This window comes from Lactuca serriola, chromosome 9 (genome assembly GCF_051521515.1).
Source record: "Lactuca serriola cultivar US96UC23 chromosome 9, Lser_US96UC23_V15, whole genome shotgun sequence".
NCBI classification, from domain to species: Eukaryota; Viridiplantae; Streptophyta; class Magnoliopsida; order Asterales; family Asteraceae; genus Lactuca; species Lactuca serriola.
The window spans coordinates 42,407,676-42,424,367 of NC_136416.1; the positions used below are offsets into that span (position 1 = coordinate 42,407,676).

General features: G+C 37.9%; 1 pseudogene; it reads right to left on the reverse strand.

Annotated features, from left to right (window-relative positions):
- Positions 1–831: 831 nt before the first annotated feature.
- LOC145075617 (heat shock cognate 70 kDa protein-like) lies at positions 832–3,702 on the reverse strand (annotated as a pseudogene).
- Between the last annotated feature and the right edge of the window lie 12,990 nt (positions 3,703–16,692).

A 16,692-nucleotide genomic window follows, 5' to 3' on the forward strand; every position in this document is an offset into this window, starting at 1 on the left:
TAGATAAATAGGTTCTCAACAGGTTCATCTATTTATATAGTTTTCGACACAACCTATTAAATAAATGAGTTAAACTTAGGTGAACCCATTTAAAATCAAAAAATAAATAATTTAATGAATTATTACACCACTTAAATTAGTTCCAAACATAAATAAAATTTCTAAATATGACAAAAACACAAATCCAGTTCACAAATACAAATAAATTATTCAAATAACATTAAAAATGTTTAATTTAAAAGTGATTTTGGAGAGTGACTAGTATTGTCGTCGCTAAGAAAAATGATAGGAACTAAAATTTCACTTTTTATAACACATAAATAATATACAATATTATAATTAATATATTATAAATTTGATTAATACATGATAGTATTTAAATAATTATTAAATTAAATATATATTAAAGTTAAATAGGTTGGCGGACTGAAAACAAGTCGATAAGTTTTATCCAACTCAATCTATTTAACTAAATGGGTTAGGTGGGTTGACCCATTTAACTTAAATGGATTGAAAATCTCAACCCAACCCTCTAATTTTTTGTTGGAATCGGGTTGGTTTGATTTTTTTGAGCCCTATATATAATGTACCAAAATTAGATACTGATATCTTGCATGAGGACAGCCGAAATAGCATCCCAAGTGAAAACATAAGCAACAAAAAATATAGGCTAACCCATCAACTGATCATGTTCATCTTTTTGTTCACAATTGAACAAATCGAAACAAAATGGTTCTTGATTTACTGTCTTGAATTGGTTCGTCTTAAGAATCTAATGGAAACAAAGAAGACCATAGAAGCAACCTGAGGTTAATGCCCATGATTTGATGACTAAAACGTGGGCATACATACAGCCTCGAGATGTTCCTTCATGTGTTGAAGCTCATCAAGAGATGGAGCTTGGTTATGATCGAGCCAATTGGTGGTATAATCAACTGCCTTCTTCATTTTCTTCAACCTCTCACCATGCTCCATGCTTTTTATCATATTCTTTATGTCGTATATGCAGTCATCCAATGCATTGGCTGCAGCTGCTTTCTTCATGTATTCTTGGTCCTCCTGTTTGTACTTGTCAGCATCTTCTATCATTCTCTCAACCTCTTCCTTGGAGAGTCTTCCGTTTTCGTTGGTAATCGTGACTTTCTTCCTCTTACGGGTTGATAATATCTCTGACGTCACTGTTAGGATACCATTGTTATCTATTTCAAAGCTGTTTCTGAACTTTGTAATTCCTTTTGGAGCCAGTGGTAGTCCTGAAAGTGTGTACTCCCCCAACAAATGGTTATCTTTGGATGCGTGCTCTTTCACCTTGATACACACTAATAGTTGTATGAGATTGGTTGTCATGACATGTATGAAACTCTTTGGATTTCTTCGTAGGTACTGGAGTGTTCCGTGGGATCACAACAGTTAATTTTTCTCCTTTTGTTTCTTGACCAAGGGACAAAGGAGTGACGTCCAATAACACTAAATCTCGAACACGTTTATCATTGTTGCCACTTAACTTTGCAGCCATAACAGCTGCACCATACGCAACAGCCTCATCAGGGTTCACACTCTTGCGCAGCTCCTTCCTTTCAAAACATTCCTGCAACATACACTGGATTTTTGGTATTCTAGTTGACCCACCAACAAGAATCACCTCCTTTACACACGATTTCTTCATCTTTGCATCGCTTAAACATGCATTCGCAGTCGCAATACATTTATCGAAGAAACTCATGTTCAGCTCTTCAAATTTAGCTCGACTGAATTTCATGGAAAAATCAATCCCCTCATGCAAGCCATCTATTTCGATGGAAGTTTGAATACTGCATGAGAGAATCCTTTTTGCTTTCTCACAAGCACATCTCAGCCTCCCCAATGCTCTTTTGTTCCCTGTTAAGTCTTTATTCCATCTCCTTTTGAATTCTTGAGCACAATGATCCACCATGCGGTTATCAAAATCCTCACCTCCCAAATGAGTGTCACCACCAACAGCTTTCACCTCAATGGTTCCACCTTTTGCAATGGTCAATAGAGAGACATCGAAAGTGCCACCACCCAAATCGAAGACCAGCACAATGATCTTGCGAGTAATATCAGACTTATTGTCAAGACCATAAGCAATCGCAGCTGCTGTTGGCTCATTGATGATTCGCATGACATTAAGTCCAGCAATAGCACCAGCATCTTTTGTTGCTTGACGTTTGCGAATCGTTAAAGTAAGCTGGGACAGTTATCACAGCATCTTTCACAGGTTTTCCAAGGTATGACTCAGCAGTTTCTTTCATCTTCCCAAGAATCATGGATGAAACTTCTTCTGCCGAAAATTCCTTCTCTTCACCTTTGAAGGAGACAACAATCTTTGGTGTGTCAGCAGGCCCTTGTATGACCCTAAATGGCCACAACTTGATGTCATCCTGCACTTTGGAATCACTGAATCTCCTTCCAATTAACCTCTTAGCATCTGCATATACACGGTTAATAAGCCAATAGCCAAATATTTTCATTGATATTGAATTGACAAAGTAAAATGCAACAGAAATTAAATTTGGAAACAATCAAGAAGTAGATATAACTAGCTATATATATATATATATATATATATATATATATATATATATATATATATATATATAGGGTTAAGTTCAAATGAGAACACTATTTAATGTGAGAACGTGAGAAAACTACTTTATGTTATTATTCTACTATGAATTTAATATATATAGTATTGTAGTAGTTATAATATGAATATATTCAATTTTATATTGTTATTCTACTATAAAATTTATATACATATGTAGTAATTTAGTAAATTCTAATGTGAATGTTAAATATGTGATTGCTCATATATTCGGTGATAAATAATGTTATACAGTTGTAAATACAAAATTTTAATGTGAATATTAATGTGTAATTGTTCGTATATTTGTTGATAAATAATGTCATATCGTTGTATATACAAAATTCATAGTAGAATAGTAACATAAAGCAGTGTTATCACGTTTTCATATTAAATAGTGTTCTTATTTGAACTTAACCCTATATATATATATATATATATATATATATATATATATATATATATCCCAGTTTCCAACACAATGATAACCAAAGCTAGTGCTTATAGTAAATGTTGTAATGTATTTAAACTGTTCCCAAATAACACCAGTCTTGATGTAGGTACGTAATTTGTTGTTTTCTTAGTTTTTCCTGAAACCCATGCATAGCTAAACCCATAAAACCCTAAAATCCTAAAATGGAACATCTGGGCGGTCAACCTTGCTTCAAAGATTAGTTTATAACAAGGATAGAATGCTTCAATGGATTTGATTGTGGTTCAATTTGAAGAAATTTCATTCAGAAACAATCTTCTTAGGATCGGATGACGATTCAAATATATTGAACTCTTTATTACAATTCCTTCGGCTGAATATGGAATTTTCCTATACTTGATCATAATAAGATGAACAACATTTAAGAATAACGAGCAAAAGGCTTACCAAATATGGTGTTAGCAGGGTTCATGGCCACTTGGTTCTTGGCGCCATCGCCGATTAAACGTTCTGCATCACTGAAAGCAACACAAGACGGTGTGGTTCTATTGCCCTGATCGTTGGGAATGATTTGGATGTGATCATGCTTCCAAACGACGACACATGAGTACGTTGTTCCAAGGTCAATGCCGATCGCCGGTGCATCGTTTCCTCTTCTGTCCATTGCAATCAAAATTCAAAATTCAAACTTTAAGTGTGTTTTCACTTTTCACGGTAATACAATACACGAAATAGGCGAAATAAGAAAGTAGTATAAAATAAGAAAGTCAAACTGTATGATAAAAATTGTATAACATATAGTTGGAAACTATAATATTATACCGATTACAAAGAATAATTAATAAAATAAAATTTAAATTGATATTGTTAAAGAGAAACCGTCTATAACCATCTTTATCTTTAGTATCTTATTAAACATATTGTCTACTAGTTGTGAGACCCATATGTTATATGGGTTTGATAAAAAAAAAAATATATATGAATGTTAAACAAGAATTATTTTTAAATTTGAATATAAAAGGAAACATGTTAAATACTATATGAGTTGTAATATTGTAATTTATTAATTATTTTCAATTAAGGCAATTATTAATTAAGGTGTAAATATGATGTGTTAATTAAGAAGGATAAAAAATAAGAAAATGACAAATGGAAAAAACATTTATTCAAAAATACCACTTAATGACAACTGTCAAAACTCATGAGATATTGACATATGGCGAAAAAACATTTATTTATTAAGGAGGATGTCTTGAAAATTAAGAGGTATACATTTTATAACACCATGTACATCTATTAAGCTTACAATGTAAACGTATACACGCACGTATCATTGTAATGTACAGTCGTAGCTTCTTCTATGTCTACATGTGGAAAACCCTAATATCCTCTACACACTATCAGCCGTCGTTTCTACCAAATCTATTACGTCTACCTCCTTACTTTCTTCAATCTCCGATAGGCGTCCGTTACCACTACCCTCCTAAAGTCGTCGCTATCGCCATCCTCTCGACGTTATCGTTACCTTCATCGGCGTCTGCAACCCTGCTTCTACCTTATGACTAGATGAGAAACCCTAACTCTATCTCGCTGCCACCACCAACGCCACCATCGGACACTGTTAACTGGAAGCCCTAACCCTAGAGTGGCCCCACCATCGCCACTAGACATCGCACACCATAAACCAGAAAAAGCCCCCATCATGAACTGATTCCTCATTCCTCGTTCTTCTACACCACTATTTCACCCATAGCGCACCACCACCAATATTATGCCATTACACCACCAAATATTTATATCTCTGTCTCCATCTGCTCTCGCACTACTTCTCCTGCGATGAACCCCCACATAGTCTCCGCAAATTCATTGGATCTGGTAAGTTGTTGTTTGTCAGTTTGCTAAATGCTTCTGTTATTGAATGGAATGAGTATGCCAACTTAATTAATCTCTCCAAGCACACATACTGCTCTGTTCTGATGAAAAATTTATGATTGTTCTTAATTCTCACATTCTTCTTTTTCTACTGATTTTGTGTAAATTGGTTGATGTTGGCAGCGAGATAGACTCCATTGATGTTGGTTGTAATGCGTGGGAAGATCTCTTGTCACCTAAGAGGGTAAGAGGCAAGAAAAATATATTAGTATTAGATGACAGTCTGTAAATGTTTGAAAACTCTGATTCTTTGCATCTGTTTATTAGGCATTTGGGGAGGAAAAGGGCAAGGAAAAACATTTCAAACTGAAATTATTTTCCAGGCAATGGGAATTTTACCTGTGATCATGTCTGCTGGAGAGTTAGAATCAGAGAGAGCTGATAAAATGGTTTTGATGAATGTTTTACTTATACAAATTACAATTTTCATACAGTCGTTGAAAATCGGGTTAGAAGTTTTACCTCTTTAACTATCATATGTGTGTTAAGTCTAAACTCTAAAGTGTTGTTTTTTCAAAACTAATTAGTTGATTTTATCTTGTCATTACTTTTGGATTGTTTAAAACAGGGGAAAATGAGCTGCTTGATGATCAATGATATCGATGCGGGTCTTGGTAGATTTGGTGAGCCACAAATCTGATTGGATGAAAATAATGGTCGACTATTGTACTTTCCCTTTGGTCAATTCAATACTTTAAATATGTTCATGAAATAATCAAACCAACATTTTAGATCCTTTAATTAATTATAGTTATACTATGGTTGTTCATAAATGAAATGAAAATTATTTTATTTGTTAATTGTTATTGTTATTCAGAAAACACTCAAATGACATTGAACAACAAAATAGTTGTTGGCACATTGATGAATCCAACAAGAGTTAGCATTGGACAAGATTGGAGGATCGTGAAAACCTTTTATACTAGTAGTATTTTTCATACGACTTTATATAATTTATTTAACTATTCACGAGTTTAATTTCTTAAAATTGTGGAACATGCAGCCTAACATCGACGATATCATGAATATTGTTTACAGAATGTATGAGAAAGATGGATTATCAAAGAACGATGTTATAAGCGTCGTGAAAACCTTTCCTAATCAAGGTATGTATATTATTTCACAATCTTTACCATATTTTATACGAACATTTTATATGATCAGATTTTGAAAAAAAAAAAAACAATTTTAGTACTTCTTCTGATCGTATGTTTTCTCTTCACTTGATTTGAAATTGGGGGCTGAACCACACTGTTGCATTCATCATCCCTTATGTTTTGATAATTATTTTGTTTTGTTACTAACGTTTGATCCTTTTTCTATTTCAATTTAGGTTATTTGGATCTGAATGAAATGACAAATATGAAAGTTGGGAAGTACTTACTGTTTTTTCTCTGTTTCAATGTGATCTTTCATGCAGTGGTAATGCATTGAATATTTAACTTAATCTGTTTGATTTTACCCTTTTGTTAGGCATTACGCCTTTTTCTCTGTTTTAATCATTGCACTTTAAATTAGTACTAAATACGTCAATTTTATTTCTTATAGATTTCTGAAGATCCACATACTTGTCCTGCAAATCTTGATGGTGATTGTGATTTGGACAATTCGGCTGAATGGGTAGGGGAATTTTTTTCCTAGGATTCCCAAAATCCAACACGAGGTAAGCAACTTAATAACCATAATCACCATTCGAGTTTTTGAAATCTGTAATTTGCGATTAATCATTCATGGTTTATGTTAATTGTTTCGTGTAGGGACCCAAAAGCAAAAATGTAACATCCCCAAAATAGGGTCCAAAAATTTTGTTTTGATTTATAAATAAAACCATAGAAATCCAAATCATCTCGTAAAACATAAGTGGTAATATCTCAAAACATCATATCAAAACAGTATATCAAAATCACATGTCCAAATATCAGAGTAAATCATCCCAGGCTAAACGTTGTAGTGTATGCGATGCAATCATCCCGAGCTCTTCACCTTACTAACGAAAGTACCTGAAACCAAAACTGAAAACTGTAAGCACAAAGCTTAGTGAGTCTCCCCAAAGTACGACATACCATACACATAATCACATAATAACATTCATTGGGCCTTGCCCGCTACAACGGGCCCCGCCCGGCATCGGACCGAAGTCCGGCATGGGTTTCGCTCGGCATCGAACCGAAGTCTGGTATACATATAACATATCAACAAGCATATAACATAAACATATAAACATTCCTCAGGCTTGCCCTAGCATCGGACTGAAGCCCGAAACATATAACACATAGCATATAAGCTAAACATTCCTCGGGTTTGCCCCGGCATCGGACCGAAGCCCGAAAGATATAAACATACACATGCAAGAATCACGAAGACATCAAGCATACAAACATTCCCCGGGCTTTCCCCAGCATCATACTTATGTCCGGAAACATACAACCTACATCGGGCTAACCCCGGCATCGGACCTAAGTCTGGCATACGCTAACATACATAAACAGGTCGGCATTGGTGCCTTCGACCCATTCCTACTGGAGGAAAACTCACCTCAAATGTCGAGTGAAGTAGCTGAACGTCTCTGCTCCTGGAACCGACTCTACTCACACCTTATACAAAACAACCCCTTAGATACCATTCCTTACATCAAGACCCCTTCATGGGTCAACCTTAGTCAAATTCAAGGTCCAAGTCAAAGTCAAAGTCAACAATCCAAGTTGAATCAACTCATCGAGTCATCCTCCTGGATCGTCGAGTTCCCTTGCTACTCGTAGTCGTGGTAAAACGAGTCAACTCGTCGAGTCCCTTCAGCGAATCGCCGAGTTCTACCTTGTACATAATGGGGACAAATTGACACAACTCGTCGAGTCCCTCTCTAGACTTGCCGAGTTCCTTAGTCTGTTGCTACATCTTAATAGATTAAGCCCCTACTCTTCATATCTAAGCTTCTTACTTCTCATATACACTGAAAATGTCCTTTAAAGGGTAAAGTTTCCAACTTTACCTGTTAATACCTTTACTTAATGGGTTTAGCTCAAACCCTAACTCCTTAGGACCTAGATCTTGGTCCACAAGCCATCCATACTCCAAACTAAAGCTTACAAATAGAGACCTAGACCCCAAACACTACATGAACACGTAAAGCTTCCACCTTTCTCTACATGCATGGCCTTTTGGAGCTTAAAAGGCCAAAATGACACCCTATGGGTTGCATATGGGCTTCAATGGCCATAAAGTTTGCACCTTTATGCCATGAAAGTCCTCCATGATTCCAGATCTGAAGGTTTACTCACTTGGGAGGTCCATATCCCAAAGATCAAGCTTCTTGGACAAAAAACCCAATAAAGTGGTAACAAAGAGATTTAAGAAGCTATTAAGCAAGCTTGAGACTTGATTACCAGAAAATGATGAGAATGAAATGGAGTCTCTAGATCTACTGGCTTCTTCCTAAATCCCCAAGCTTCTCCTTCCTTCACAAACTTCAAAGCACACCAAGATTCACTTAAAATGGCGCACAAGCTCACAAATGCATTAGGGTTTCTGAATCTAGGGTTTGGGACTTGGAGGCTGGAAATAAGGCTAGCAAGTGGGGATTAGGATGCTTAAATAGGGTGCAAAACCCTACTCGTCGAGTTTCATCATGGCAGCCCTACTCGTCGAGTTGAGGCTCTCAACTCTTCGAGTAGGTGACTTAAAATCCCGTGTCAATTCTGGTTTCTACTCGACGAGTTTGGGGCTCCCAACTCGTCGAGTTTCTCTACATAAATGAATAAATTATAATTAAATGCGTACCAGGAACCAGGCGTTAGAAAAAATCCACTAGCGTACAAATGGTACACCCCAATGAGGAGATTCTTGGAAAGGAAGGGCACTTTGCAAGGGATTTTCGCCAACCGGACCAAGTACCGAGCACCAAGATTTGCTACCATTATGATCAGGTTGGCCATGTGAAGGTCAATTGTCCATTGCTCGCCACCAAGCCGACTCAGGCCCCGATGTCAACCACTCTGAGGATCACCAATGAGCACCAGGGGAGGGCGGGGCTCCCGAGGGCTCAAGACTATGCTTTTCAGCTCACTGCTAAGGAGGCCAGGGCAAGACCAGACATCATGACTGGTATGTTTCTATTTCTTGTTTTGTCGATTATTTTATGTTATGATTTTGTTTATGTTTCTAATAGGTACATTCATAGTGAACTCTTTGCCTGCTCTTGTGTTATTTGACTTGGGCGCGAGTCGGTCCTTTGTGTCTCGGTCTTTTAGTACGATGGAGTGTCCGTTGCAGGTTTCTATCACCAACGAACATGGGGTTTCTGCATCCAGAGTGTATCAGGTTTGTGTATTGGAGATCTTTGGGGTGCCTTATCCGATTGATTTGATCCCTATCCCCATGGTGGATGTATGTGTGATATTGGGAATGGATTGGCTGAGTAGGTTTGGTGCTATGATTGATTACAAGGGTTACTGAGTGACAGTTCGAACCCCAAGTGGGGGAGAATTGGTCATCTACTGAGAGGGTACCAGGATTGGATCAGGGTTTTGCTCGGCAGTCAGGGCTCGACGTTATATTCAGCATGGGTGTATGGAGCAGGACTTGGTTTCAGATGTGCCAGTTTTCAGGTAGTTTGCTGATGTATTTCTGGAGGACTTACCCAGTATGCCTCCCAAGTGGCAGGTTGAGTTCAGGATTGACCGCTAGGTGTAGCTCCGATTTCCAAGGTGTCGTATCGCTTGGCACCACTCGAGATGCAGGAGGTGTCACCTCAGCTTCAGAAGATGTTAGGCAAGAAGTTCATCAGACCGAGTAGTTCTTCGTGGGGAGCGTCGATACTGTTCGTCTAGAAGAAGGATGGTTCAAACCGGATGTGAATTGATTACTAGGAGTTGAACAAGTTGACGGTGAAGAACCGTTATCCCCTTCCATCGATTGATGACCTCTTTGATCAGTTGCAGGGTGCATCTTGGTTCTCTAAAATCGACTTGAGGTCGGAGTATCATCAGGTGACGGTGAGAGAGGAGAACGTGGAGAAGACCGCATTTGGGACTCGTTATGGACATTACGAGTTGGTAGTGATGCCATTTGGGCTCACCAATGCGCCTGCAGTGTTTATGGATTTGATGAATTGTGTATGCAGGTCGATGCTCGATTGATCAGTCATTGTGTTCATTGATGATATCTTTGTGTATTCCAAGACCAAAGAGCAGCACAAGGAGCACCTTTGAGAGCTTTTAGGAGTATTGAGGTGGGAATGGTTGTATGCCAAGTTCTCGAAGTGTGATTTTTGGTACAAGAGGTCTAGTTCCTGGGACATATCGTTAACCAAAATAGGATTTTGGTCGATTCGGTCAAGATCAAGGCCATGATGTAGTGGGAGGTTCTGAAATCTCCCTCAGAGATCAAGAGTTTCTTGGGTTTGGTGGGATATTATCGAAGGTTTATCTAGGATTTCTACAAGATTTTTGTACCCCTCACTCGTCTGACAAGGAAGGGAGTGGATTTTTGATGGGTCCCTGAGCAGCAGATTGCATTTGAGATGCTGCAACAGAGGTTATGTGAGGCCCAAGTGTTTACCCTTCCAGAGGGTGTCAAGGATTTCATCGTATTTTGTGATGCGTCCATCACTAGTTTGGGGGCGTTCCTTATGCAGAGGGAACTAGTTATTGATTATGCTTATCTGCATCTAAAGCCGCATGAGTTACAATATCCTACTCATTACCTGGGGTTAGGGGCAGTGGTATTTTCCCTCAAGATTTGGACACATTATCTATATGGGATATGTTGTAACGTTTACACAGTTCACATGAGTTTGCGATATCTTATGGACCAGCCGAACCTGAACATGAGGCAGCGCAGGTGGCTAGACGTGGTCAAGGATTATGACTGCAAGATCCTTTACCATCCGAGTAAAGTGAATGTGGTAAAGGATGCCTTGAGCCGCAAGTCGGCTGGATCTTCAGTTGGGATATGTGTATGAGGATATCCATTGATTCTCCACTTTTGGTTTTTATTAGAGGGGTACAGGCAGAAGGACTTATGAAGGAGAATCGGAAGCAGTAGAGTATCATGAGCGAGATTGATAGGTTTGTCACCGATAGTCAGGGATTGTTGACCCGGTGTGGTCGGGTTTGGGTTCCAGTTTATGGTGGGATCAGACAGATGGTTTTGGAGGAGGCTCATAATTCTTGCTTTTTGATACATCCAGAAGCCACGAAGATGTATCAGGATTTGAGACTAAGTTATTGGTGGCTGTGTATGAAGAGGGAGATAGTTTGGTATGTTGAGAGGTGCTTGACCTGTAGGATGGTGAAGGTCGAGCATCAGAGGCCACATGGCAACCAACAGCCTTTGGAGGTTCCCATGTGGAAGTAGGAACTAATCACTATGGATTTTATCACCAAGTTACCGAAGACTGCCAAAGGATTTGATGCTATATGGGTCATCATGGATCGATTGACCAAGAGTGCCCACTTTTTAGCCATCCGGGAGAGCTCCTTGGCCGAAAATTTGGCGGATGTGTATGTTCGTGAGATTGTTGCTCGTCATGGAGTTTTGTTCTCCATTGTATCAGACCTGGATGTTCGGTTCACTTCCTGTTTCTGGCAGAAGTTGCACGAGGAACTGGGCACAAGGCTACATTTTAGCATTGCTTATCATCCGCTGACTGACAGTCAGAGTGAGCGGACCATCCAGACACTTGAGGATATAATGCGGGCTTGTGTCATAGATTTCAATGGGAGTTGGGATTCCTACCTACCACTTGTAGAGTTTTTCTACAACAACTATCACTCCAGCATTGGTGCCCCGCATTTTGAGCTACTATATGGTCGGAGATGTTGTACCCCATTTTATTGGAGGGAGGTGGGTCGCAGAGTCATGGGAGGAACTGAGGTAGTCCTTCAGACCACGAAGCTTATCCAACAAATCAGGCAGAGACTGCAGACAACTCGGAGTCGGCAAAAGAGTTATGCCGACCGGCGCCGATCGGAGTTGGAGTTTTAGGTTGACGATATGGTACTACTAAAGGTCTCACCCTGGAAGGGTGTGATACGCTTTCAGGAAGAGGGGGACATTGGGTCCCCGTTATATAGGACGGTTCCATGTGATCGCCAGGGTAGGCAGGGTGGCCTACCGGTTGGATTTGTTGAGTGAGATAAACCAGATTAACATCACTTTCGATGTTTCGCAGTTGCTGAAGTACTTGTTGGACGATGAGGCAGTGGTCCCCTTGGATGATATTCAAGTTGATGAACAACTGAATTATATTAAGAGGCCGGTAGCGATAATGGAAATAAAGATGAAGATTATGTGCAACAAGGAGATACCTTTGGTAAAGGTTCGGTGCCAATATCGGAAAGGATCTGAGTGGACCTGGGAGCCATAGGCAGAGATGCGAGAGCAATCACCGGATCTTCTTCTGCTGGATCATCTTCTACAATTCTTGACAAGCCTTCATCTACAATAAATATCAAGCATGATGTCCCCTTCGTCACGGTTCTCCTCTATATGGCGGGATGTTAATCACCCGGATTGCACGGTCCTTTGGCATTCTTGAGAAGTGTGAAGCCATGTTCTTGACAATCGAGCCTCAAAAATATTTTTCTCCTCTTCTATATAAAAGGGCTCAAATTGTTGTTGATAATGGGTTTGGTAATTTTTCCAATCCCGATGATACTCCTCGCAACCAACCCAGTAGACGGGTAAGACAGAGAGGTGGTGATGCCGATGAAGGTGAGCCTCTAGTAATCCCGACCGAGGACGAGCTCCCAATGGACCCATACAATGTAACTTTGAGGCAATTCCAAGACAACTTGGTACAAGGTGTCAATTATACGAATATGAGTTTGGATTTCATGATGTAACAAATGAACTTCAATCGACCCGATGATTGTCCTGCTTCATATCCGTATGTTCCAAGTTGGAAAGAGCTTTGGTGGGAGCGGCATGGAGGAGCTAGTGGAAGTGGAGGCGGTGCTTACGATGATGAGGAGGAATGAATGATTTTTATCCTTTTCTTGCAAGTGGATTTAAGATATTTTTATTTTGTTTGGTTTATTTTGTTTTATTTTGGTTTGTTTGTGTTGGATATTTATCTTTTTATTTGGTTGTTTAATTTGTTTCCTAGTTTTATCACTTTTCTTTGCTTTACATTCCAAAGAATTTTTGAGTCCAAGTGAAGGGTAATTTTGGCAAAAGAATGATAGAGAAAGATTAGAAAACGGCAAGAGAAGCAAGAGTTGAGCATTTCAAGTGTTATTTTGCGTAGGGGTGGCAAATCATGCTATCGTTTCGTGTTTCTATCTGACACGACATGACAAGGTTTTTTGTAACACGAACACGACACGACACGATGTCGTGTTTTTTTTTAAATAACACGAAAACGAATGAAGTAAAAAACGACAAACACGACACGACACGACAAATATAACATATACTAAAAACTAGTTTATTTAATGAATAATTTATCAAATATAACACGATAAACACGAAAACACGATAAAGAACTGCTAAATTGTGTCAATTTCGTGTCGAATTTCGAACACGAGCACGACACAACATGACATCGTGTTTTTTATAGCTAACAAAAACACGACACGAACACGAATTCAAATTTTAGTTTCGTCCTAATTTCGTTTCGTGTCGTGTATTTTTGTCGTGTCGTGTCATAAATTGTCACCCCTAATTTTGCGCGAACGAGTGAAGAGTCATGTCACCGAAATATTTATCTTTGGAATATTGAAGAAATCTGCTGTATACAACACTTATTTGTGCCATTTCATTCTCAACACAACGTGGTACCCTACACCACGACGTGGTGTCACAGTCAGAAAACAAAAAAAAAAATATATTCAACCAAGCCCACCACGACGTGTTCATTTTTACTACGAGGTGGTGCCTTCTCGAATCAAATTCAAGCTATCCTACACACATGCGATACGATTCACGACGTGTTCATTTTTGTCATGTTCTGCAGCGGTCAACCACTTCCGTTTCCACATTTTTGAGCAAGCTATCCTACACACATGCAACATGATTCACGATGCATCTTCTATCCCAGGGGAGTCTGTTCATTTTTCTCCATTTTATTATTATGTTTTTCATAGCATGCAATGAGGGCATTGCATGAATTAAGTGTGGGGTAGGGGTATATTGCATTAGAAAAAAAAAACATTTGATTTTTCAAAAATTTGCATTGCTAGTTTTCAAAATTTGCATTCATATAAACTTGAAACAATAGTTTAATTTAGGAAAACCTAGCTAATTAAAATTTTTGCTAGTGTTAGATGAGATGATCCGAAGAGAGCCCAAATGTTTTCCCGAGCCAACACATGTTATAGTGTATTTGTGGCTACCTATTTCCTAGTGAAAAGTCATGAGGTATGAAAGATAATCTGGTAGCTTATATGATGTAACAAGTTCTGCAGCATGTACCTGAAATCCATCCAGGATAGCTTATATAGTCATTGCACTTAGACTAATGCCTCTAACCAATAAAGGTTAAAGTTAAACTCCTTACTTAATCATGTAGGATTGTGAGTGAAAAAAAGTGAGATAAATTAGAGCGAGCGAGCGAGAGAGAGAGAGAGAGAGAGAGAGAGAGAGAGAGAGAGAAATTACCAAAAAGTTGAAGAATTTTAGAGCCGACAAAGTATGAAATCCAAAGATCAAAAATTCTGAAGAAATTATAAAAGTTGAAGATACCAAAAATCAAACAAAAAGGTGGTGAATTCAAAGAATTGAAAGACAAATATCAAAGAAGATATGAATTCCAAAGAGCTCCATTGTGGTATCAAGTTGTAATTTTTCTAGAATTTATGTATTTGGTAGTTTAACCAAAAATGCCATGAGGTTAAGAAAGATTTCTGGGGATGAATTTGGAGGGTTGCAAAAACGAGTGTCGTATAAGCTAAGGGGTGAAGGTTCATATGGATTGTGAGTATTTAGGAATGGGAAGTTTTTAGAAATTATAGACACAAATGTATGCATTTTGGTCTTGGGATAATTGTTGGGTTTGAAATGGATTTTTTATGTGATATTGGTGAAATAATAAAAATCAATATGTTTGGGGGCAAGCAAAGAATAAGTGTGGGGTATTTTGATATATGTATATCTATACATATAATTGTACATCATATCTTAATATTTTTAATTACTCTTATGCCCTTTATAGAACAAAAAGTACTTAATTTGTTATGTATTGTGTTGAAGGGTAAAAGACATGCTTGGAGCAAAAAGGAAGCAGGAAGCTAGAAGCTAGGAATTTTAATGAAGACTTTTAAATGAAGAAATATGCACTTAACACGTCGTGGTGACATCTCCACGATGTGGTCTTTTGGAACCTTCCCGGTGGATTAAGGATGCTTGCCGAATACGGGATAACTCTGAAGACCACGACGTGGTGGCCTTACCACGTCGTGGTGATCTGTTTTTCAAAAAACTATAAATAGATGTCATTCTCCTCCGAATTGGGAACTTTTGGTGGGAGCTTTAGACGATTTTTGAAGGCCAAGGATCTAAATTGAAGCTTGGAAGTGAAGAAATCGAATATAGCTTGGGAATTGAGAGCAGTAAGGCAACAAAACTCTTAATTACGACTTTCTGTTCTAGTTTAATTATGTCTACGCATATGAAATTCGTTTTTCTGACTTTAGTTGCTGAAATCATGGACTAAAACCCTATGACTTTTGTTTGGTGTAGATTTGCTTGATTATCTATGGTTTGATTTATGGTAGGATTAAGTTTTATTGGTTATTTGTTAGTTTAGCTTATTAAAAGACCCTTTTGTTCTTATGATAACTGCTTAATCTTTTTATTGCTGAGTTTAATTAAGTTTGCATGACTATCTTTCTTAATTGAACTTGAATCTTATGATCTTTGTGGATTGCAAAAATTGTAGGACTTGAGTTTTGACTAAAACCTAGGGTTAGATAGAAAAGTGGGCAAATAAGTGTAGAAGCTAATATATGATGACCAATCATATATTGAATTGAATCAATTAATCAAATTTGATCAATCTATTATAACTCTAATTTAACTCGAACCGAACACTAGTGAGCTTGTTAGTTTATCCGCCTGATCACCGAATGGATGAACTTGTTTGCTAAAGGATTAAGTTAGTGAACATTAACTTGGTCATCTTAGGAATTGGCAACCAATTGAACATTAATCCTTTGCACTTCCATAAATCAACCATAATAGCAAGTAAATTGAAGATGAACGAAAGTCTCTCAAATACCTTGGTTTAAATCATTTCTTTTTGTTTCTTGCTTTAGTTTGATAATTGCTTTAGTTAATTGTTAGTTTAGCTTAGTTAAATAAGTTTCTAGTCTTGAAAAACTAGAGAAAAACTTTTTTCTAAATTAATTAGTATTTTAGTTAGTGGTAGGTAAGAATTAGCTAAAAATATTGTTCCTTATGTTCGATACTTGTCTATTGTGCTACACTATTTACAACAAGGTACACTGCCTTAGGTAGAAATTAGTTACATTAGTAAGATAAAAGTAGTGCATAATTATTTTTCACATCACAAAGAATCCAGTAATCCACAAGCGCTTAAAACACATATCACTGGATTTCCATTTCATACGAGAGCAAGTGGAATCCAGTGATCTATCTATCAGTTTCGTTTCTTCGGTTGATCAATTGGCGAACATCTTTACAAAACCTTTGCATAAGGATCGATTGGAAATATTAAGAAACAAGCTGCAAATTCGAACCCACATTTCAGCTTGCAGGGTAA